The sequence below is a fragment of the Podarcis erhardii genome (genome assembly GCF_964252035.2).
Source record: "Podarcis erhardii genome assembly, chromosome: 1".
Lineage (NCBI taxonomy): Eukaryota > Metazoa > Chordata > Lepidosauria > Squamata > Lacertidae > Podarcis > Podarcis erhardii.
In genome coordinates this window covers 125,860,786-125,886,587 of record NC_138497.1, presented here as the reverse complement: position 1 = coordinate 125,886,587, position 25,802 = coordinate 125,860,786, and the positions used below count along the sequence as shown (strand labels likewise).

Sequence of the window (25,802 nt, the reverse complement as noted above, 5' to 3'; positions counted from 1 at the left end):
GGGGAAGGTGAGGTTGCCTATGGGTCCGGTAACCCTCCAGCCTCTCCTGAGCTGCAGAGGCTCAGGGCAGAGAGGCGGAGGGAACTAAGTTCTCGCAGGAGGAGTGCTCGCCTCCAGGCCAGGAGAGGCGAGTCATCTGAGGATCGGGGCCGCCCTATGCCTCAGGGGAGATAAAAGCCAGCCAGCCCCAGTCCCAGGTTGCGGGAGCAACATTGTTGGTTGTCAGTTCCAGCCTGATCCCTGACCTGCTTCCCTACCAGAGCTCCTGACCTCACCCGACTCTCTGCCCTGCACCCAGCTTCAACTTCTATGGACTGCCTTCATTTTGCACCATCAACCTCGGATTGGACTTGGACCTCACCTCTTGGTTAGCCCCTGGGACCAGCACACTTATAAAATATCTGCGGCAAGGAAAAACAAAGGGTTTTAATAAAACAAGTATTGGAGGAGCGGCTCAGAAAAGATAGGATGTGTTCATGCAGTGAGGTTGTTTGCCTCCCCCCTCCCCACCCCCTAGGGCACTTCACAGCTCTCTCTCTCCCCCCCCCCCCACAAGCCATTCACATCAGCACAGCTTCATTAATGTCAGATTCATTTCTGACTGTGTATACCCCGGGTCCAGAGGACTGGACAAACATGTCTTAGCCTACGCAAACATGTTCACACCTTGCCAGAGACCAAGTAGGAGCTGCTTAAGGGCTCTTATTGGTGTGATGCTAGTTTGCAAAACGATGCAAGAAGCAGTATTTTATAATGAAGCAAAGGATACAAGCACATTTTGGATAATGTTATGGGAACGCGGATTAAAAACCCAGCACTGGAAATGCAGCAACAGGGCAGTAAACAGGAGTGTGAACAAAGCCACAGAAACAGCACAGTGGGGTATCAGAATCAGGCAATGAATAGGAAGAGGTAGATGTCATTTAACATGAAGATGCTATTTGGTGCTGAGAATTCCTCATTCGAGATGCTTATCCTCCGGCACAGAAGTGCAATTCCCAGGGTTCTCTGGGACAAGGGACTGACAAAATAGTTTATTTTGTTAATAATAATAATTTATTATTAATACCTTGCCCATCTGGCTGGGTTTCCCCAGCCACTCTGGGCGGCTCCCAGCAGAACACCAAAAACACGATCAAACATCAAACACTAAAAACTTCCCTAAACAGGGCTGCCTTCAGATGTCTTCTAAAAGTCAGATAGTTGTTTATTTCCTTATTATCTGATGGGAGGGTGTTCCACAGGGCGGGCGCCACTGCTGAGAAGGCCCTCTTCCTGGTTCCCTGTAACCTCATGTCTCGCAGCGAGGGAACCGCCAAAAGGCCCTCAGAGCTGGACCTTAGTAGATCTCATATCCAGTCTTCAGCAGAGCTCAGGCATGTAAGCCAAGCATAGTCTAATTGCAGGCTGTAGGTGGCACTGCTCATCTCTTATTCAGCCCATGGCATCCCTAATCAGAAAACAGCAGCTCTGGGATACCATTTTTTTCTTTTTTTCAGTATGGCGTTGCAATTCCTTATGCAGCACATGCCTATGCGCGTGTATTTAGAAGTTTGTCCCATTGTGTTCAAAATAGATCACTCGCTAGTAAGTATGCAGAGGACTGCCACCTTAGCCATTCTTACAGCCTATGCATGATTACTCAGAAGTAATCCCCATTACATTTAGCAGCGTTTACCCCTACATAAGTTCCTGGATTTACAGGCATGTGGGGGGTGAGGGGGCAGAGGAGGGATGAATGCTTTCAAAGGAATTCAAGAAAATACATACAGTTCAGAGGTAAACAAAGTCAGGTTAAAGGTAAAGGGACCCCTGACTGTTAGGTCCAGTCACAGACGACTCTGGGGTTGCAGCAGTCATCTCGCTTTATTGGACGAGGGAGCCAGCATACAGCTTCCGGGTCATGTGGCCAGTATGACTAAGCCGCTTCTGGTGAACCAGAGCAGCGCATGGAAACACCATTTACCTTCCCGCCGGAGTGGTACCTATTTATCTACTTGCACTTTGACATGCTTTTGAACTGCTAGGTTAGCAGGAACAGGGACCGAGCAACAGGAGCTCACCCCATCATGGGGATTCGAACCGCCGACCTTCTGATCGGCAAGCCCTATGCTCAGAGGTTTAACCTGCAGCGCAACCCGCAAGTCAGGTTAGGTTGGGCTTATTAAATATGGGAGAAATTAAACATAATGTTTTTCTGATTGTTCTGCCAGTTTGCTAGATAGAACAATCCTCCCCAGTCACATTGCTCTTGGGTCCTCCTGACCCCCACTGGGACAAATTTGGAAGGCATGGGGCAGAGGTGCTGACTTGTGCCCAAGATTGAGGGGGCCTGACATGCGTCTCTCTCCCTGTGTGATGTCATGCATGCATTGCACATTGCGCGTGTGATGTGTCATTGGAAGGAGGTTGAGCATGGAGCTGAGTGTGGCATATGGTGGCTCCTCTTCTCTCGTGCTCAAGAAGAACAAGGTAGAATGTTATCAACTGCTTCTTCTACGTTTGTTACCAGGAGGACAGTGTTCAAAGCCTTTGTACTTCCTTGCTACTTCCTTGACTTCCTAACAATGATCTGGATGGCTTTCTCTTGATATACCTGGTGCTCATAACTGTACCAACCACAAGACAATCAGTTTGTCAGGTTCAGACAGGCAGAAATGCCCATGAACAAAGTTCCAGCTTGACCAAATGAACTGCACAGCGTGATCTCCCAAGAGTGTGCGCCCATAATTTATGTCCCTTCCCTTTGAGCTCAGTTGGACTTTCTCCAGCATTCATAGAATGGAAGTTTCTGTTCTTGATCAAGCGCTGTGTTTAACTGTTGAGTAAACAAAGCTTTAAAGAACCAGTCCCAGATAGACATGATTTGGTATTGAGTCAAAGGATTTTATATCTGTATTATTATTGTCTGTATTGCATTAGGGTAAAGTAACTGCCTTTTGGTTCCAGAGGGTACAGCTACTATTGGTTCATTTAAGCTGCTGTATTTGGATCCTCTGTCTTATTGGTTGCCTCCAAAAGGCAGGACTGTGATTGCCTGATATTGTTCCCTCCAAAATGTATCCTTTCTAGCTTGTTCCCTGTCCCCTATAAATGTAGCTCTCCCCTCTTCAAGTCTCAGTCTTGTTTGCTTTAATAAAGAAGTGTTACTAGAGAACTGTCTCCAGCATATTATGTCAAGAGAGCTGAAATCACAAACCCCACGTCACAACAACTGGCGACGAAGGTGGGATCTGGAATGCTGAGGAGCGGTTAACGCAGCCCTGCCTCAGAGTCCGGATTGAAGCTAAAACAAGACTCACTGGCCAGCTGAGAAGACGACCCTGCCCACAGGACAATGGAGAGTCCAAGGGTATTGGAGCCCTTCCAGCCATCAGAGCCCCACACGTGGGAAGACTACATCGAACGCTTCGAGTTCTTCGCGGAGGCTCAAGGGATCACTGATGCCAGCAAAAGAAGGGCCACATTCCTGAGCTACTGTGGGCCTGAGATCTTCACGCTGGCCAAGGCATTGCTTGCTCCAGCGAAGCTAAGTGAGACATCTCTCAAAGATATTCTTGCCTGCCTAACAAGCCATTTGGCGCCTACTGAGACCAAGATGGCCCGGCGGATGGAGTTTCATAAGAGGCAGCAGCGTGCTGGGGAGTCTGTATCTGCATTTCTAGCTGAACTGCGGAAGCTCGCTCAGCACTGTGACTTCCAAGATCTGGAAGAGACTCTCCTGGATCGTTTTATCTGTGGTCTGAGCAGCAAGAAAGCCAGAAGACGCATCGTGGCTAAAGAAGAGGTTACCCTTGCTTCAGCCTTGAAGGAGGCCACCGCCATGGAGAATTATGAAAGAGAGGAGCTTGATGCCAGCCGCAGGGCCCCTAAGCCACAGATAGAAGTTGCGCATGCCATGGACGAGCTAGAGGCTACTTCGAGCCAGAGCCCAGTCCGTGGGGTCGAGTCAGTGCGTCAGGCCTGCACAGTGCACAAAGATCACCGAGGCAGGTGCCCTGGTTGTGGCGGAAACCATGAGCGGAAGAGTTGTCGTTTCCGGGATGCTATGTGCTGGACGTGCGGGAAGACAGGTCACATCACCAGGGTCTGTAGATCGGCGGCGTTGGGAGTGACAGGAGCACCTAGACTGGAGCGTAGCAGACCGCCCACAGCAACCCACGTTCTACAGGACTGCCACTACGTAACGGAGATCAACGGGAGGGTCGTGCAGTTTCCAGCGCAAGGCAAGGCACACGTCAAGGTGAAGATTGAGGGTCAGCTGTACGACATGGAGGTGGACTCCGGATCTGGATTCACTATCGTGTCGGACCAGACCGCGAGGACATTCTTCCCCAGGGGTAAGTTGCCCCCTCTGGAGCCCTTCCCGGCAACTTTGCAGTCATACTCAGCGGGCCGCATCCATGTCATGGGAATGTGTGCCGTGAGAGTACAGTTCCGGGACAAACAGGCGGTACTCAAACTGGTGATTGCGAAGGGCAGTCGCCCCAGTCTCCTGGGCACTGACTGGTTCCCCGCCCTGGGACTGAGTATATCAGGGCTTAATTCAATCCAAACCTGCCCTGAGATGAGCGAGGCATTATGCAAAGAATTTGCTGGTCTCTTTAATGGAAAACTGGGTTGTTATAAAGGGCCCCCAGTTGACTTCGAATTGGACCCTGGGGTGGCCCCAATCCGACTCAAACCAAGGCGAGTGCCATTTGCACTGCAACCCAAGATCGAAGCAGAGCTGGATAAATTGGTCAAGCAGGGAGTTCTCTCACCGGTGGACTCCGCTAAGTGGGAGACTCCAATCGTCACGCCCCTTAAAGCAAATGGGGAAGTCAGGATCTGTGCTGATTACAAATGTACTATCAATAAGGCACTCAGGGGAAACTCATACCCCATTCCAGTCATATCACATCTGTTGGCTAAACTGGCTGGGGGCAAGGTGTTCGCAAAAATTGACCTGGCACAAGCTTACCAACAGCTGCCAGTAACCCCACAATCAGCGGAAGCACAGACTATTGTCACACATAAAGGGGTGTTTACAGAGTTAACAGATTACAATTTGGAGTTTGTGTGGCCCCAGGGATTTTTCAAGGGCTCACGGAACGCCTGTTAAGAGGTCTGCCGGGGGTCTTGCCATTTTTTGATGACGTTTTGATTGCCGGAAAAGACCCACAGGAACTGGTTGCGCGTGTCCGTGCAGTGTTGCTCAAGTTCAAGGAGGTGGGGTTGCAACTAAAAAAGGAAAAATGCAGTTTTGGGGTGCCAACTGTGGATTTCTTGGGGTTTAAAATTGATGCATCAGGCATCCACCCCACAGATGCTAAGGTTAAGGCCATCATCGAGGCACCACGACCACAGAACAAGACGGAGTTGCAGTCATTCCTGGGACTTATTAACTTTTATCATTAGTTCTTACCCCAGAAAGCTTTGGTAGCTGAACCATTGCATAGACTGTTGCAGAGAAAGAATGTGTGGCGATGGGGGCAGGAGCAGCAGAAGGCTTTTGACTCCTTGCGAGGAATGCTGAGTAGCAGGAGCGTCCTTGCTCATTATGATGAGTCGAAGCCGCTGGTCCTGGCATGTGATGCCTCTCAATACGGTCTGGGGGCGGTGCTGAGTCATAGGGAACCGGATGGGTCGGAAAAGCCCATCTCTTTCTATTCCCGTACGTTGTCGGCCACGGAGCGCAACTATGCTCAAATTGACAAAGAGGCGCTTGCAATTGTGGCAGGAATCAAAAAGTTCCATGATTATGTGTACGGTCGCCATTTCTCCATTGAAACGGACCACAAACCACTGTTAGGGTTGTTCAACCCGAACAAACAAACGCCACAAATTCTCTCCCCCAGAATGTTGCGTTGGTCTATATTCCTGAACGGGTTCCAGTACACCTTGACCCATGTGCCGGGGAAGCGGTTGTGCCACGCTGATGCGCTGAGTCGATTGCCCCTTCCTGGCGGGAGCAATGAGGATCCTGCTCCAGCGGAGCACATAATGATGCTGGAAACACTTCCAGGGGCTCCTGTAACGGCTACTGATATTGCTGAGAAAACGAGGAAAGATGCTGTTCTCTCCCGTGTCCTCACTTGGGTGGGGAGGGGGTGGCCAGGTGGTCCGCATGAAGACAAATTCAGGCCTTATGCGACAAGGCAGCACGAGTTGTCCATGCATAAGGGTTGTCTCCTGTGGGGAGATAGGGTGATCATCCCAGCACCACTGAGAAACAGGGTTCTTGAGGCGCTTCACATGGGACACCCGGGAATGGTCAGGATGAAGTCGCTAGCCCGATGTTATGTGTGGTGGCCTGGAATGGACCAGAACATAGAACAATGGGTACGAACATGCAAGGTGTGCCAAGAGGTGCGGCCAGAAGTGGCCAGAGCACCAGTTCACTGGTGGGAGCAGTCCAGATCTCCCTGGAGCCGGCTGCACTTAGATTTTGCTGGGCCATTCCAGGGGAAGGTCTTTTTGGTTATCGTCGATGCATATTCCAAATGGTTAGAAGTGGCGATGGTCCCTAGCATGGCATCAGCTGCTGTAATCAAGGTGTTGAGGCAGCTGTTTGCAACCCACGGGTTACCTGAGACCATTGTATCAGATAATGGGGCAGCTTTTGTATCCCAAGAATTCAGGGCATTCTTGGCTGATAACTTCATAAGAGGGGTCACATCCGCGCCCTTTCACCCATCCTCCAATGGGCAGGCGGAGCACATGGTAAGAACAGCCAAAGAATCCATTGCGCGCTTAATGGAGGGTAACTGGTCAGCTCGCATCGCGCGAATGTTATTTTTGCAGCATGCGACGCTGTGTACTGCGACGGGCAAGTCGCCAGCTGAGCTGCTCTTGGGTAGAAGACTGGTAACGGTGCTGGATTATGTCCACCCGGATAAAATGCCAAACCGTAATTCAAGAGCAACCCCCCAAGCTGAGACTGACACAACAAGGTATCTCGCCCCTGAAGATCTGGTCTGGGTGAGGAACTATTCACGAGGTTCGCGGTGGGTGGCTGGTGTGGTCACCCGGACTAGTGGACCTGTGTCCTATTATGTGACCTTGGAAAATGGGCAAGTTTGGAAGAGACATATAGATCAGCTGAGGCGCCGGGCGCTCAGCAGAGAGGAGTCTGATAATTCATCTCTGGCTAACGACGCAGAGCTGCAAGGCCAGGGTGAAAATGGCCCAGAGGTGCAGTCACCAGGGGCCTCAGCAAATGAACCAGGGTCTGCTGGTCCTCAGGATGATGAGGTACAGGTAGGGGACCCTGAGATGTCTGGGACTCCATCTGTTCCTGATGAAACCCCTATAGCAGCCCCCCTACCACAGGTGACACCCAATCCAGAACCGGCAACACCTATTGTCAGGAGATCAAGTAGAAGTAGGACCCCACAGTACCTGAGAGATTACGTCTGCTGTGCTCACTAGGGGGGGAGGGGTGTTGTGTATTGAGTCAAAGGATTTTATATCTGTATTATTATTGTCTGTATTGCATTAGGGTAAAGTAACTGCCTTTTGGTTCCAGAGGGTACAGCTACTATTGGTTCATTTAAGCTGCTGTATTTGGATCCTCTGTCTTATTGGTTGCCTCCAAAAGGCAGGACTGTGATTGCCTGATATTGTTCCCTCCAAAATGTATCCTTTCTAGCTTGTTCCCTGTCCCCTATAAATCCCCTCCTCAAGTCTCAGTCTTGTTTGCTTTAATAAAGAAGTGTTACTAGAGAACTGTCTCCAGCATATTATGTCAAGAGAGCTGAAATCACAAACCCCACGTCACAACAGATCTGGATGGCTTTCTCTTGATATACCTGGTGCTCATAACTGTACCAACCACAAGACAATCAGTTTGTCAGGTTCAGACAGGCAGAAATGCCCATGAACAAAGTTCCAGCTTGACCAAATGAACTGCACAGCGTGATCTCCCAAGAGTGTGCGCCCATAATTTATGTCCCTTCCCTTTGAGCTCAGTTGGACTTTCTCCAGCATTCATAGAATGGAAGTTTCTGTTCTTGATCAAGCGCTGTGTTTAACTGTTGAGTAAACAAAGCTTTAAAGAACCAGTCCCAGATAGACATGATTTGGTCAAACACTTGAATTGCCACCGTTGAGGGTTTTGCCTGGAAAAGTGTCGGGTGCTAGGTGCCTCTGGTCCAGACTGCCCGTATTCTTCAGGAGAAATTCAAGTAACAACACACACAACGTCACAGGCTGTTTTTGACTATGTAACTTCTATTTCAAACACAAATCGAAATATAATATCTCACAATGTGTAATTCCATAGACCAGCACATCATACAAACAGAACATATCCTGAGAAATTAAAGTACAATGGATGGTCAGGAGATAAAGTCCATTCAGTTCCTAAATTGGCATAATGATAACCACAATATGGTATGGTTATCTTACAGTGTTCCATGTATCACTGCTTTGAGGATTCTAACATTCCTTGTACAGTGGTACCTCAGGTTACATACGCTTCAGGTTACATACATTTCAGGTTACAGACTCTGCTAACCCAGAAATAGTGCTTCAGGTTAAGAACTTTGTTTCAGGATGAGAACAGAAATAGTGCTCCAGCGGCGCGGCGGCAGCAGGAGGCCCCATTAGCTAAAGTCGTGCTTCAGGTTAAGAACAATTTCAGGTTAAATATGGACCTCCAGAATGAACTAAGTACTTAACCCGAGGTACCATTGTATGTAGATATCAAATCAGATGGAAAACTTGAAGGTATGGCACGACAAGGATTCCGGGATAATACCTTGTTTCGCCCAACCAGGTTTTGTCAGCCGTGCATACTCTAAATTAAACTAAACAAACATGATGTAACATAATCCTTATACAAACTAAGTAACATAACATACCAATTAAACAATAAGTTTACATACCCTATTCTTGTATAATGGAAACATGCTCACCAAATTTTTTATTAATAAAAAATACATTTGAAAACAAAAAGAAACAACTCCTAGCAGTGCTTGATTTTGAAAATATATCTGTCCATATTATGCTACACACACACATACACACACACAAATACACATGCACACACACATGCTATACTATACCACACTGAAATGTTTAAATGTTTCTTTGATTGTCCTTGAATCTTCCCACCATGCTTGCCACACCATTGTGGCATGTCACACCCTTGGAGAACCACTGTTCTAGTCCAACATTTTTTTAGAAAAGAAATTGACTTTTTTGCAGTTAGGGAAGTGACAGGGAATTGCATCGAAAGGTGTGGAATGGGCAAATGAAAAATGAGAAGAGACGTGGAACCGCCCAGCAAGCAAATCGGGATGAGTGCTTGTTGTATAACTGCCATGAAGGCAAATCAGAACAAATGATCAGTTAAAACCAAATCTAACCTCCACGGAACCTTTCCGAAAGCAAAGCGAATAAAAATGAAAATGTCATTTGGGATGCCCACAAATGAATAATGATGACAACCGGTGGAGTCTAAGGCATATTCTAGGATGCACGGGGAGTTGACACATACCCGGTGTTCTTCTGCAGCTGCGCATTGCCCAGAAGATGAAGTGCGGTGGGTAAGAGAAGATGATTGGGTAAGTCTGTCCCTCATTATAGAGCCCTGAGAAGAAGAAGCACATGAAAGGGGGGGGGTGACAGTGACAGTGGCATGTTGCTGCTTGAAAGCAAAGAGATGGGATGGGGGTGAGGTGGTGGTGAGGTCAGGGGAGGTTCAGGTTGTTGGCACCATCACTGCAGGTGTACGCATGTCTGTGTGGCCACGATGAACCCAAAAATCCCCTGGCCTTTCTGGTGCCTTCTCTCTCCTGGTGAGAAACAAACCAACCACTTTACCAAGTTATCAGGGCCAGCCCTACCATTTGGCAGAATGAAGTGGGTACCTCGGGCAGCAGATGCCGGGGAGTGGGGCCACCCAGTTTGCCCAGTGCTTCCCTTAAGCTAGGCTAATACCCTCAGGTGCACAGCCTCATTTCTAGTGTGTAAGTAAGATTAAACTGCTGATCCATTTCCAGTCAGTTTATGTATGTCTGTGGAAAAAGGGAGAACCTTCTTCTTTGGCTCAGGCAGCGAAATATATTGGGCCAGCTCTGGTCATGTTGCAGCAAGCCAGGCCATACTGAGAAACTCATTTTAGTTATCCAACAAGCGGGAGCCTCGTGAGGGCACATGAGTCTGCTGATAACAGAACAGATTGCCTTGGTGAAGGTTGGTGAGTCACTTTGCAGAAATGGTCAAAACAACATGTGTCTCTGTGCTCGAATTCTCCGAAGAAAAGGCATTAGTCTCCTACATAATTAAAAGATTGCTTCACCTTCTACACATGTCAGAGTTGCCTCCAGGTCCCAGCTCACAGAGGACCAACGCTAGCCAGTAATAACGTATAAAAGTCTTTATTGAAGATTAGTTTCCATTTCCAAACCGCAGCGTGCAACTCTACGTCTTAGATCTTAGACCGACGAAGCTCCATCTGAGTCTCCGCCTCCTAGACACCAGTTTAAGACTCTAGCCTTACTCCACCTCTTCCGTTGTTCTTTCCTCCTCTGGGTCCTTCTGCCCCCTGGGGTTTCCTCCTTTCTGGACTCTTCTGACGCTGACCCCCCTGAGTCTTGCCCCTCCTTCCGGCGGGCTTTAGGACCTGGCTCCCTATCCGGGCTACCTGCTGTGCCGCTCGCCTGTACATTTGAACTTGGCGCGCGCGCCCAGCCGGTAACCTTCCTCTTGACCGTTTCCCCGCTCTTCGATGGAGGCGTGGTCAATCCTGACTCATCTCCTCTCGCTGGTGGTGAGAACACTGGTCCCGATTCCTGGGACTCCTCCCCCCCCCCACTGCGCTCTGGTGGGGAAGCTGGTCCTGATTTCCAACTGCTGCTCTGGGAGTCCCCGCTGGCCCCTTCCTTCTGGGGTTTCCCCCTTGGCACCCCCCTTGCCCTGGTCATCGGCGCTCCCTTCTGTGAATCTTCCGATTCGCTGGAGAGGCTCGTGGAATCCCTCTGACCACTGTCACCACCTACGCTCCCCTCGGATTCCTCCCCCTCGCTCTCCATTTCCTCCTTCTCCTGTGCCTCTGTTCCTGAGCCCCTGACAACACATCTCTGCCTGGGAGTACTGTGTTGCACCCTGTAATACTTGACTTTAACAAACTGAAGGAGAAGGGATTGCACAACAGAAAATGAAATCTCCATGGAAAGAAAGAAAGATCCCTTCTTTATTGCCCTGCACAGTTGTTCTGGTGACATTTGGCCAGATCCATGGCTTAATTAGAGACAAGTAAGTAAGCAAATAAAATAAAATAAGAATTGCAAGACAAATGACCATTGTGTGGGTTGATTTATTTAAAGATCGGCATTTCCCCATCCTACGAAAAAGGTAAGGCGTATCCTTCAACAGTGAAAATATTTACATTTCTCCCTCCAATTCTCCTCGACCACCCATTTTTGTTCCCGCCCCTCCCCCCATCCCAAAAGAGGAAGCTCTGGGTCACATGCATAGGTATATATAGGTCCCTTGATCCGTTTAGCCTGCTTCCCATTGGCCTGATCAAACCCTGCATCAAGGGACCTACCAATCGGGTGTTGTGGCTATCCAAACGTACCCACCCACAACACAGGGTTAGGTTTCCAGGTCTCACTGCAACACGTGCCCACTTTAAGGGAGGACCCGATTTCTCCAAGTCGAGCTTCAGATCTAGTGAAATTGTGGGAGTCGGGGTTGTTCCTCAGCTACTTCTCCTCTCCACAATTGGTTTTAAGAAGCTTGTGGCAAAAGACTCCTACTGGATTAACAGAACAGGGCGTCTGTACGTACCAACAAAAGAATTCTGCTGGTCAAACAGTAAAATGGGATGTTAACCTCCCCTTGGCAAACTTGATGCTTTCTGTCAGTGCTTAGGGACATTTATTGTTTAGCTGGTTGGGTGATCTAACTGATAATTTTTTCTCTCTGCTCTGCTGTTGGGGCACTTGCCCAATCCACCATTTCTTCCGTTTGCCTGCCAAGAACAAGTTGGGTTATACCAGTTTAGCAACACTCACAAAACATCTGGGCCAAACAGGAGCACACAAGACTTTAGCGGGTGTGTGCATGCAGCTAGAACTATATATAACTAATACGCACACACACTTTAAATTGACAGCTCTTAGGTTTTATGTTTTGCGTGTCTTACTGCACTTTCCCATCTGTAGGAGAAATTAAGGCTACAATTCTATGCGTGATTGCTTGCGAGTAAGTCCTTTTGACCTCAGATGAACTTCCCTCCGATCTACAAATGTTGGTTCTGTAAACTGTGGGACTGTGGAACCATTTGATGGCTTGATTGAAATCACCGGGAAGCAATTCTGTACTAGTGAGCTTTATTTTATTTTATTGCTAGATGAGGCTTTTGCTTTCTGAGTGCTGCAATTTCCAGATTTAAAAGAAGAGGAAAAAAAAGAGAGAGTAAACACTTAATTTGGTATTTCAAAATCAACACACTGATTTGATCCAGTTTTGCAGAACATGTAACAGCAAACAAATTACAATCTTAGTAGATCTCCCCCACCCTTCAGTTCCTTATTCAGTTGTTGATCCACCAGTTGGTCCCACCAGATTGGGGGGGGGGTATAAATAGTAAAATTATTATTATTATTATTATTATTATTATTATTATTATTATTATTATTATTTGTTATGTACTGAAGTTCTCACCCTGGGCCAACAGGGGGATACTGTAGATAGTTTTCACTCAGGTCCACATATGCAAATAAGGGATTGAAAGTGACGTTCAGTGATTGGATAGTTACAGAAAATGGTTACTGTTGCTTTCTAGTGGAGCTCTATATAAGCAGGCTGGCTGAACCCTTCAGTTCAGTTCAGTTCTGTTCTGGCCTGTGAATAAACAAGAGCCGTTTGAAGAATCGCTGTGTTGTCTACTATGTTCACCCACAACTTAACAACTTAACATTATTATTATTATTATTATTATTATTATTATTATTATTATTCACTTTCTGTGCTCCAGAAATAGATTAATTCAGGTTGTACAAGGAGCCTCTGATAAATACATTTCCTTCTCAAAATGGCTTAAAGGAAGCAGTTCTCTGGATAATTTAACGTTTTTTGATCACAACAGTGACCATAGCATTGTTGTGGATTTGTGGGTCCTGATGCCTTTGGCTTTCTGGGTGCCCTGCCTCCTCTTAGATTCCTGGGTGTTATGGTTTAAAGCTAACAGGCACTGGGTTTAGTAGTATAAAAATGCAGACTAAGCTTTCCCAGACCAGGAAATCACCTGAGGGGAAGTCCTTAAAGAGTACAGAGGTGCTGATGACCAGTCATCAACACATCGAAGGAAGATTCTCCAAATGGAGGTAGCCAGGGTGAAACTGGGCGATGATGTCCTAAACGAGAGGGGGTGGTTGCCAGGATGACAGGGTGTGTGATGTCACCAAAGTAAAAAAATGTCCTTTTTACACAAGGCTTGAGTTGCGTTTTTAGCCACAGCCCTGACTGTGAGAACCAAGAAGCCAGTCTAGATGGAACAGCCCTGACTGTGAGAACCAGGAAGCCAGTCTAGATGGAACATATTCTGACCCATCAGGGCTTTCCTGAGGTTTTTAATCAACGTCATCAACTTCATCCTTGTACTTGTGTCTAGTCTTGGCAAATGTATGAGGCATGAAATGAAAACCGGATTGGCACCATGCTTTAACTTTGATATAAAGCTATCTTTAAAAAGGTGGAGACTTTCTTTACAATACAATATTATTTCCACTGAAGTTTTCCCGAAGTTCTCTTGCTCCCTCCTTCCCCTGTCTTCTTTTCTTTATGAAGTGTGCTTTGATGGTAATTTCAATATTCCTGCATCCTGGGTTCATAAAGTGTCCCCCCAGTTTTTATCGTTTTCATTTTTACACTTGAAACAAAACAAATCAAAACCACACAATTAATATTGACTCCCCTTCCATTCCTTACATGGTTTGTTTTGTTACTTTCTTATTCCACTACATATTGTATTCCCCCCCCCCCTATATCTTATTCTTTATCGACTTTATATCTCAGAATTTCTTACTGCTGACTTTATCCTTTTACTGTTAACTTTTTGATATGTTTACAATATATTTCCAAATAATCCATAAAATATTCCCAATCTTCTTCAAATACTTTTTGGGGTCTTGTTCTCTTATTCTGTTTGTCAGTCTTACCATTGCTATATATACTATTAGCTTCATCTGCCATTCCTCCTTCGTCGGTATAGTATCTTCGCTGCACCTCTGAGCACTGGACTTATAAAGTTAGTTTGTCCCTTGCAATTTCCGGTGAATTACCTGGTAGGAACACTCTGCGCCCAAAGAATTGCAGGGATAAAATGGGAAGAAAAAAGAGTGAACAGCAACCTTTTGTCCACATGAGAGTAAACCAAATTTGAGATATCTGCATGCCAGCCAGCCAGAGCTTTCATAAGTGATTCAAACACGGACACGAAACAAGGCCCCAAAGTGGTATTTTAGCTCTCTGTGCCCCGCGTTGTATAATTGTTGCCGTTTCTTGCTAAAATAATTTCTCTCTCTCTCTCCAGCGACGGCTTAGCAATTGCTGCCTATAATTGTGCAATCTGACTCAAATGGGAAATGGCTTGCTGAGCCTAATAAGCACTTAGGTGTGGGTCTTCTAAATGTACCTGCTGCCATGGCAACTCTTGTTTATAATACACAAGAAGGTAAGCCTGTTAAGTCAGTCTCTCTGCGCAGTTCTGTTCTGCCTGCCTTCCGTCTCTTAAAGCCAAGAGGCCTTGCATTTGCCAGAGCTGGTTTAATTACCAGACCTGGAAATGACTAGGCTACATATTTAGATGAGTATCTGATTAACCTTGAGATGAGCACATTTATGGTTTTGTAAAATCCCCATATTTTCACCCGGCCAACACAGATCAACTTTGCATGTGTTGTTGTTTAATCGTTTGGTTGTGTCCGACTCTTTGTGACCCCATGGACCAGAGCATGCCAGGCACTCCTGTCTTCCACTGCCTCCCGCAGTTTAGTCAAACTCATGTTGGTAGCTTCGAGAACACTGTCCAACCATCTCATCCTCTGTCGTCCCCTTCTCCTTGTGCCCTCCATCTTTCCCAGCATCAGGGTCTTTTCCAGGGAGTCTTCTCTTCTCATGAGGTGGCCAAAGTATTGGAGTCTCAGCTTCAGGATCTGTCCTTCCAGTGAGCACTATGGGCTGATCTCCTTAAGAATTGATAGGTTTGATTTTCTTGCAGTCCATGGGACTCTCAAGAGTCTCCTCCAGCACCAGAATTCAAAAGCATCAATTCTTCGGCGATCAGCCTTCTTGATGGTCCAGCTCTCACTTCCATACATCACTACTGGGAAAACCATAGCTTTAACTATATGGACCTTTGTTGACAAGGTGATGTCTCTGCTTTTTAAGATGCTGTCTAGGTTTGTCATTGCTTTTCTCCCAAGAAGCAGGCGTCTTTTAATTTTGTGGCTGCTGTCACCATCTGCAGTGATCATGGATCCCAAGAAAGTAAAATCTCTCACTGCCTCCGTTTCTTCCCCTTCTATTTGCCAGGAGGTGATGGGCCCAGTAGCCATGATCTTAGTTTTTTTGATGTTGAGCTTCAAACCATATTTCATATTTCCCCTTCATATTTCATATTTCCCCTTCATGGATCACTGTCCCCTTCATGGATCACTGCCTTGCCATGGCGAAGAGGCTTGAATAACTCAGAGAAGCTATGAACTATGCCGTGCAGGGCACCCAAGATGGACAGGTCATAGTGGAGAGTTTTGACCAAATGTGATCCACCTGGAGCAGGAACTGGCAAGCCACTCCAGTATCCCTGCCAAGAAAACTCCATGGACAAAGACAACTTTGCATGTAGAGATGGGCAAATTTCTACTGCAAAAAAACTCCTCGCCCAGCATGAAGTCACCTGGTCCAGGTGTGGGGAACCTCTGGCCCTCCAAGTGCTGCTGAACTACAACTTCCATCAACCCCAGCAAGCATGGCCAATAGCCAGAGATCTATTATTGTCAATCAGCGACATCTGAAGGGCCAAAAGTTCTCTATACCATCTCCACCAGGTTTGCCAACTTTTGCTATTGAACTTCAGCCCATCGTGCTGCTTTTATGGGCGGGAGGCAACCTACCTGATCCTGAACGCACCCATGGTGGTGAAGAAAGCCTCACCTGCTGGATTTCTGCCTGTCATGCAAATGGACATGGACTGATGAATTTGCACAACTCTAAATCAATCAGTTTGGTCAGTGGTGGAGCCGTGAAAGAAAAACCTTGGCGTGTGTCTGTATGCTAGCACTTTTTATGAGGTATTTGCAAGGAGCAGTAGTAGTATCAATTTCACCTCCAGACATCTATGCGTCATAATCCAAGCTGGTGGAGGTTGAAGGCTGCAAAGCTGTATGAACCTTGGTTGTAACTGATGTGATCACATTTCTTTTTTAAAAAAAAAAAAATTATACAGTGGTACCTCCACAACCTCAGAGTCGGTCACGACTGGACCTAATGGTCAGGGGTCCCTTTACCTTTACCTTTTACCTCGGGTTACAGACGCTTCAAGTTACAGATTCCGCTAACCCAGAAATATTACCTCGGTTTAAGAACTTTGCTTCAGCATGAGAACAGAAATTGCGCAGTGGTGGTGGTGCGGCAGCAGGAGGCCCTATTAGCTAAAGTGGTACCTCAGGTTAAGAACAGTTTCAGGTGAAGAACGAACCTCCAGAACGAATTAAGTTCTTAACCCGAGGTACACTGTACTTTTCAGATACATACATTTCACTTATTTTACAATCATTTTGACATTTTAAAACTTGACTTCCCCCTCTTTCTGAGGTTCCTTAAGTTTATTTTTAAGATCCTCTGCATATCCAAATTAACTTAACGTGCTCATTTATTTATCCTGCCAATGTTTTTTATCTGTTTACAATTTATCTGTAAATATTCAATAAACCATTTCCATTCTTTTATAAAAGGTTTACCTTGACTTCTTATTCTTACGGTAAGTTTCGCCATTTAGCATATTCCATAAATTTTTGTATTCATTTTTCCTTTGCTGGGACTTCTTCTTCTTTCCATTTTTGGGCAAGTAACATTATTGCTGCTGTAGTCACATCCATGAATAAATATCTATACAATTTAGGTAGTGTAATTCCCAGAAGAAAGGCTTCTGGGTTGTTGTTTTTTACAAACATTATTTTAAACATCCTTTTCATTTCATTATATATCATCTCCCGGTAAGCCTTACCCTTACTGTGACCATGCTTGGTCTGAAGCCCTGACAAGGGGACGGGGCCATGTCACACCATTCTGTTGAGATATGTGGCACCCTCCATTTCCTCCTATTTATCCTGCTCTATCAAAGCATGAGAATTGTCTTTTTCGTAAAACCTTTCCTCATAGAGGAGTATCTTTATATAAAAAGATTCTTGAATGAAGGATAAAAAGTAATTTTTCAATACAGTGGTACCTTGATTCTCAAACTTAGTCTGTTCCGGATGTTCGTTCCAAAACCAAAGCATTCCAAAACCAAGGCGCACTTTCCCATAGAAAGTAATGCAAAATGGATTAATCCATTCCAGACTTTTGAAAACAACCCCTAAAACAGCAATTTAACATGAATTTTACTATCTAACAAGACCACTGATCCATAAAATGAAAGCAATAAACAATGTGCTGCATTATAAAATCAGTAAGACAACATTGTAAATGATAAAAATAAAAATTATTATTTTTTTCTTACCTGCACTGATGTTACTTATTGTTTGGCTGGGGGGCTTTTATCCATTTCCGCAGTCACACAATCAATCAATTAATCAATCAATCGCTGAACTGGGTTCCACACAGTCACAAAAACAAAACGAAAAAGCCTCAAAAACAAAAATGCAAAATAAATAACAAAAACAGACAGACCTCAGTGTAACACTCAAATCCGAAACATAACACTCAAAAGGGAGCACATTCAGCTTCCGAAAAAATGTTCGCAAACTGGAACACTTACTTCCAGGTTTGCAGTGTTTGGGTTCCAAGTTGTTTGAGTACCAAGGCGTTTGAGAACCAAGGTACCACTGTACTTGCAAAAGGTGCAAAGGGTCAAATAAGGCATAAAAAGCGGGGAGGGGGAAGGAAAGGGGGAGAAAAGAGAGAGAGAGAGAACACTCATATATACAAAACAAAACGAAAATGAAAACAGAACTTATAAACATTACAAGATTGTAGTCAACCTACATTTAACCCAGTGCAGTGTTTATAGAAACGAATTCCATGAGAGTTAATGGAAGCCTGGGGGGAAGTAAACAGTTCTCTTGATCTGAGCTTGAGCTCCTTCTTTCTTGTCTTGGGAGTGAGGAGATAGTACGGAAGAAGCTTTTGAGACCCACCACATCCACCTCAGACTCACAGGTCTTGCCGGTGGGGTTCAGGACTAATGGAGGCATCTCTTAGGGATGGAATTAGACCGGGTGAGGTCATTTCCTGTGTGATGCTGCAATTGACCTGGTTCAGCAGTGCCCAGGTAGTCATGAAAGACCGAGGAACAGGAAAAACCGGATGCCGGCTATTACGTGAGCCAGAACAGTACTTACCTCTGAGGAAAACACACATATTTCAAATTCAATTTATCAACTCCGGTCACATCCACACCATATATTTGAAGTGCATGTGGTCAATCACAGGGGCTGTCGTTTGTTAAGGGTGTTGGGAATTGTAGCTCTGGGAAGTGTAAAACTACAGTTCCCCAGAGGGAAGCCATATATTTTAAATGCACGTGGTGGACGTGACATCTGTTTTCTTCTGATTTTACTATTTTGGCTTGATATTTAAGGAATTCAGCCTCTAAATACAGGAAGCTCACAACTTGCGCACGTTTAACTTATGCATATTCTGCTTTACCTGCTTGGCAGAAATAAAAAAAAATTAAAAGGGGTGTGGAAATGGAGCGGGTGTCCAGGAAAAAAACACCACTTTTGCAATCCCACCCGCCATTGAACCCAATGTGCTTTGATGATATGTGATTTTGGCTTTAGGTATGATTCCCAGAATGTAACCCCCACATACCGTAATTTGTGGAAAATGGCACTGGGGCTGGTTAGTTATGGCACAGGAACCAAGTTTATTGTGGTAAGAAATGAAAGGCCTCACTGCCATGAGGTGTTTTGTTTCGTTTTGAACTGTCTGATAAAATGAGTCGACAACCCTACTTGGGTACACAAAGTGTTTGTCCCTCATATCCTCCAACATTGAGCCTCTGAAAATAGGGACGTCCTATTCCATTATGGGGATGCGGGTGGCGCTGTGGGTTAAACCACAGAGCCTAGGACTTGCCGATCAGAAGGTTGGTGGTTCGAATCCCCATGACGGGGTTAGCTCCCATTGTTCAGTCCCAGCTCCTGCCCACCTAGCAGTTCGAAAGCAAGTCAAGTGCAAGTAGATAAATAGGTACCACTCCGGTGGGAAGGTAAACGGCATTTCTGTGCGCTGCTCTGGTTCGCCAGAAGCAGCTTAGTCATGCTGGCCACATGACCCGGAAGATGTACGCCGGCTCCCTCGACCAATAAAGCGAGATGAGCGCCGCAACCCCAGAGTCGGTTACGACTGGACCTAATGGTCAGGGGTCCCTTTACCTTTTATTCCATCATAATCATACTATTATTATTATTTACACGCCACCTATCTGACTGAGTTGCCCTAGCCTCTCTGGGAGGCTTCCAACAAATATAAAAACATAATAAAACATATATATATATATATATATATATATATATATATATATATATACACACACATATACATATATATATAAATCCTATATGGGGCTGTCTTCGGATGTCTTCTAAAGATTGTATTGTCACTTATCTCCTTGGCTCAAGGGTTGCATAACTCCATACCCTCCAACCTTTCTTCGAAGAAAATAGGGACATTCTAAGGAAAAGCAGGACATTCTGCGATCAAATCAGAAACAGGGATGGCTTTTGTCAGTGAAAAACAGGGGCACTTGGAGGCTCTGTTGTCTGTGTGCTATGAACATCAATGGAGGGTGAGCTGGCCAGTCTGGAAAAGCACCTCAGGTCAGGTTGAAAGACACGGCCACTTGACTTTCACCTGGACTGTGCCTACATCATCTCTCCCATATGACCCCAATATTCTTATCTCATGGAGCAATTACTGAGGCAATATCATGGGAAGCCCCAAAGGCCAAACTAGATTAGAAGTTTGCCACATAGTTTGCCCTTGGGTCATTTCTCTACCCTGCCGGTTCACGGCTGTAGGGAGGGGAATTTAACGCTTCGCCCCCACTGCGGTTCCAAAGGCACCCATGAGAGCTTCTCTTCCATTGTGAGAAGCAGGCGTAAGCCGTTATGTGTGTGATACACCCTCAGGACCGTGGATGTTTATTTTAGTTTATTTGCTTTTGGATGTGACGGCTGAGTCAACGAGTCAATTTCTGCAAACGCAGAAGGCATAACGATTCTTGCATGGGGAGGAAAGGGGGCAAAAGCAGCGCAGAGAAAAAGCAGAGAGCGAGTGAGAACAGTCTGACCCAATTAGCTGCAGATAGGTTCACAAAGACAAAGGCTTTGGAGAACACCCTGAATGCCAGACTGCAGGACGATCTGCCTGTCCCGTTGGTGAAGCCTTGCCATGGACTGACCAGAAAAGGTCAAAGACTTGCTTTCACCTGATGATGAGGAAACTGGCCATCGCTATGGCTGAAGGTGGCAAGTTAGGTTCCGGTGAGCCATCACTGACTGATAATCATATCCCCTATTATAGTGGAGACTTGGGCAATTCATAGAATCATAGAGTTCGAAGGGACCCTGGGGATTGTTGGTTTCTATTTCCCTCACTGAGCAGCAAATGCAGTCACGGGACATTGTTTTGCATTCCACAGTCAGAGTTACTGTTGGATTCCCACGGGAATGGGAGACTGGATGTGACGTTCACTGGTTTCCTGTTTTTCACTGTTCTCTCGGTGTTCTTTGTTTCCGAGAGGAGTTGCTTCTCTGCTCTCACAGAGGCAAGATGCATGTTTGTATTCTCTCAGCATAGAGTGTAAATAAAAATTAAGAATGTGGCACATACTGCTTATCCTTCTGCTGTGTGGACTACTCTGTTTGGGCTCAAGATAAGACGAGCCTGTATCAGCTTCAGATGGGCAGAAGCTGGTCAAAATCTCACAGGGATCATCTGGTCCAATGCAGTAATATGCAGCTGTCCCTTATGGGAATCAAACCTGCGACCTTGGTGTTATCAGCACCATGCTCTAACCAACTGAGCTACGCATTGTATTGATTCGACGACTGCTTTGTGCATGGGTGTAGTCAAGGGGGGGGGGCAGGGGAGGGCAGCTGCCTGCCCCCCCCCACATCAAATGAAACAACAGAAATACAGTCGTACCTTGGAAGCCGAATGGAATCCGTTTCGGAAGTCCGTTCGACTTCCAAAAAGTTCAGAAACCAAAAGGTGTCTTCCGATTGGCTGCAGGAAGCTCCTGCAGCCAATCGGAAGCCGCAGAAGCCTTGTCAGACATTCGGGTTCCAAAGAACGTTTGCAAACCAGAACACTCCTGGGTTTGCGGCATTCGGGAGCCAAAACGTTCAACTTGCAAGGTGTTCAGGATCCATGGTACGACTGTACTTAACTGACCACTCATGTCAGTTCTGCCCCCAAACAAAAGTCCTGCAACCCCCCCAAAAAATAATAATAATAATAATAATAATCCTGGCCACACCCATGGCATTTCTGGACATTTGGCCACACCCATGGCATTTCTGGACATTTCCACCATGATATAGTATTGCGGGCCAATGCATTATATTTGATACAATTGAGTTGAGCCTTTTTCCAATCTGGACTTCTGTTACCAATTACATCATGGGCAGGCAAACTAAGGCCCGAGGGCCAGATCCAGCCCAATCGCCTTCTAAATCCAGCCCGCAGATGATCCGGGAATCAGTGTGTTTTCACATGAGTAGAATGTGTCCTTTTATTTAAAATGCATCTCTGGGCATAGGAATTTGTTTTTGTTTTTGTTTTCCAAAATATAGTCCTGCCCTCACAAGGTCTGAGGGATAGTGGACCGGCCTCCTGCTGAAAAGATTTGCTGACCCCTGGACTACACGGTCTGCATAATCCTGATCAACTCTCAGGATGGACTGTGACAGTGTTTACACGAGGTTCACACACCATACATTTAAAGCATGTTGCCCTTCACCCTGCAAATAATCCCTTTGATTCGGGAAAATTTGGATCGTAAGATCCTAGGGCCAGCTTACAATTTTTGTTGGGAATCCGCGGTTGTCCTTTAAATATGATCCAATCAGAGAAGGGTACTTTTATAAGCATTTTGATTCCATAGGAAAAGCCTGACCATGCAGCTGCCTAGGACTGCACAATCAAAGGTACCCCATACCAAAGGCAGTGTGAGAGTCCTGTTTCTGGTCCAGCTCCTTCCAGTACAGCCAGCACCCCATCTATGCTGAGAGAGCACATAGAATCCTCTGAAATGCTGCAGGAGATTCTGACGGACTTCCTCAGTACAGGATGCTACACTGTGCGAGACACCACTCCCTCAAACCAATTCCCTCAAACTCGAGTGATCTGTAGGAATCCCCTCCAAACAAACGAGAAGTATCACTTGTTATGTACTGAAGTTCTCACCCTGGGCCAGCAGGGGGATACTGTAGATAGTTATGCAAATGTAGGATTGAAAGTGACGTTCAGTGATTGGATAGTTTGTATGCAAATGAAGGATCGAAAGTGACGTTCAGTGATTGGATAGTTTTAGAAAGTTGCTACAGTTACGTTGTTCTGGAGCTCTATATAAGCAAGCTGGCTGAGCTCTTCAGTTCAGTTCTGTTCTGGCCTCGGAATCTCAAGAGCTGTCTGAAGAATCGCTGTGTTGTCTGATATGTTCACCCACAACTTAACATCGCCCTGAGCAGAATGAGAAGCTGACACACAAAAGTGGGTTTTAAAGATCTCATTGGCACCCCAAACCTAAATACATTTGTTTGGAAGTAAGTCCCGTTAATTTCAGAGGAACTTACATCTGAACTGCTTTTCTCTTTTTCCTTTCCCCCCATTAAATCAATTTGCCCACTTACTTCTTCTCATGCTCAACAATCCCAGAAACCTTTCTGACAAAACGTTTCCATTGTCTGGTTAACATGACCCCCCCCTCCCTTGAAGCAGCGGCGTCTAGTAGGTGTCCTGGTGAAAGCCATCACATTAGGCTTCCCCCTTCAGCCAGCTGTTCTTGGATACTTGCCCCACACAGGGCCGGGATTCTGGGCTGAACTGGAGCAGCTGCTTAATAAGGGCTTGGCAGGGCTCCGCCAAAGCGGGCAGGTCTTCGGGGAAAATGACGCCTTTCTTCTGGCGGCACGGCATGTTATGGATGTGGGTGTCATCAAAGGGCATGCAGCCGGTTATCATCACGTAGAGCATGACGCCCAAACTCCACACGTCGTACTTTTTGGGGTCGTAGGGGACGCCCATGAGGACTTCGGGAGAGGCGTAGGCCGCAGAGCCACAGTAGGTGGTACTCAGCTCCGGGTACCCGCGTGATTCTCTGCCAAAGCCAAAGTCGGTCAGCTTTGCTCGGCGGCCATCCGAAGTGAGCAGCACGTTCTCGCACTTGAGATCCCGGTGCACCAAATGCCGGTCGTGGAGGTAGCGCACGGCACCCACCACCTGGGCAAAGATGTCCCGTGCCTCAGGGGCGCAGGGCAATTTGCCTGTCTTCTGCACCATCTGCAGCAGGTCTGTAGACGCGGCCTCCATCACAATGTACAGCGTCCCGTTGCAGACTTCGATGAACTCGTAGACCCTGACGATGTGCGGATGGCGGATCCCTCTCAAGATGGAGAGTTCCCTCGGCAGAAACTTCTCCACAAAATCCCGGGGCGCTCGACGCCGGTCCACCATTTTGATGGCTAGTGGCCCCTTGTATTTGGCCGAAGTGGCTACTCTCACCTTGGAATAGCTGCCTTCCCCCAAGGTTTGGCCCAACTTGTAACCGAGGTCGCTCAGAAGTTTATCTCCTCTGGAAGCCCTTGACATGATGACCTGGTCAGGGTGACAAGGCCTGTAGTTTTTCTTCTCGGGACTCAGTGCTTTAACCCATTGTGATAGACATCTCTAGACTTTCACTCCCCATGTGCCCACTGAGGGCTTGGCTTCGAAGTCATCACTACTCATACAGGTATTGTGAAGTGGCTGGGAGTGTCATGCGTTTCCTGTGCATAATCAGCAGTGCCAAGACCCTTGTGGTCCCAGAACTGGTCTGTCCAGCTTCGATATCAACACTGGGGAGTTTGAGGAGGTTTCAATTCCTCTTCTTCAAGGGATGGATTATATAACCTGCTTCCACTTTATGGAGGAATTCCCAATGACATTCTTCTCTTTTTTTATACATAAAATTTATTTATTTGGCTTTTCAAATGAAAAATTCACAGAGATATATCACACATCAATCATAAAAACAAGATTCCAAGGAATCTCCTGGACTTCCATACTCCTCTTTGTGGGTCCTTTCCTATTAATCCTTTCCTCTCGCATCTTTTATGACAATCCAAAACCCTTACCTCTTCCATTATGTCCAGAATTCCCAGGTGGAGCTACCTCTTGAGGCATTGTATACTTAGTTTTTTATATATAATTTTTATTAAATTTTGTTTTACAATTTAGAATATGCATATAAACAACCTTAGTCAAAGACTTCCCTTCTTCTCTTTCCATGGTTCATTTTGCATAACATAAACCCCTGCATGTTCTATATAAACTAAACCACTCAGCATTCCATTATTACATCCATCAAAACTTATTTACACTGTTGAATATATCTTAACACTGCCAAAGTTTTCAAGTGTGCACAATTCCCCCCCATACATTCAATAAACATTTTCCAGTCTTCTTTAAACCTATATTCTTGTTCTCTTATTCTATGAGTTAGGTCTGCAAGCTTTGCATATTCCATCAGTTTAAGTTGCCATTCTTCTTTAGCTGGGAACCTCACTCGTTTTCCATTTTGGGGCTAACAAAACATGGGCTGCAGTAGTGGCATACCTAAATAACCTTTTTTTGACACCTGGGAATATCTGTTTGAAATACCCCCAACAAAAAGGACTCTGGTTTTTTTTTTTAAAAGGTACTGTAATGGTTCTAGGGGGTTGCTCGTGCGTAAGTCGTCGCCACACCTGGCTGAGTTACCTGGGTGAACCCTTTCTGTCCGGACAGCCACCCATCCGTGGCTGTCTCAATTGCTGGCAGAATCCGTCAGTGGGCGTTTCTTGAACTTCTTCCAGCAAAGAAGTTCTTTGACGCCAAGTCTCCGCCTACTCTCCCTGCGTGGAAGTCTTCTGCACAGAGAGGGTGTGGGCAGCGGAGGACCCGTGCTCTCCCCGCTGGTCTCCGGCGAGGAGTCATGGAGCCTCCTCACTGATTCCCCCCTCTGCCCCCCTTCTCCACCGGTGTTGCGCTGATTGGCCATCCCTCTTCCTGCTGGGACCCTCTCCGCCATCCCTCTGGAGCCCTCTCTCCTCCTCTGGCTCCGATGGCAGTTCCCTGACAGGTACTTTTAAACACTTTTTTCAATTCATTATAAATTATTTCCCAATACTATTTTACCCTTTTACAGGCCCACCACATATGAAAGAATGAGGCATTGTATACTTTGAAACTTTTCATCATTTCCTCCCTTGACCTGCTTCAGAAGTTCCTTCAGATCTGGGGGTGGAGAACATCTGGCCCTCCAGATGTTCTTGGACTCCAGCTCCCATCAGGCCCAGCTACCAAGGATGATGGGAACTGAAGCTCAACCGCAT

The 25,802-nt window shown here is 46.2% G+C and overlaps 1 pseudogene across 1 annotated transcript; it reads right to left on the bottom strand.

Annotated features, from left to right (window-relative positions):
- Nucleotides 1–22,942: 22,942 nt before the first annotated feature.
- On the bottom strand, nucleotides 22,943–24,165 carry LOC309337423 (testis-specific serine/threonine-protein kinase 6 pseudogene; annotated as a pseudogene). Its single transcript has one exon. The product of its transcript is annotated as a testis-specific serine/threonine-protein kinase 6 pseudogene (transcript).
- Between the last annotated feature and the right edge of the window lie 1,637 nt (nucleotides 24,166–25,802).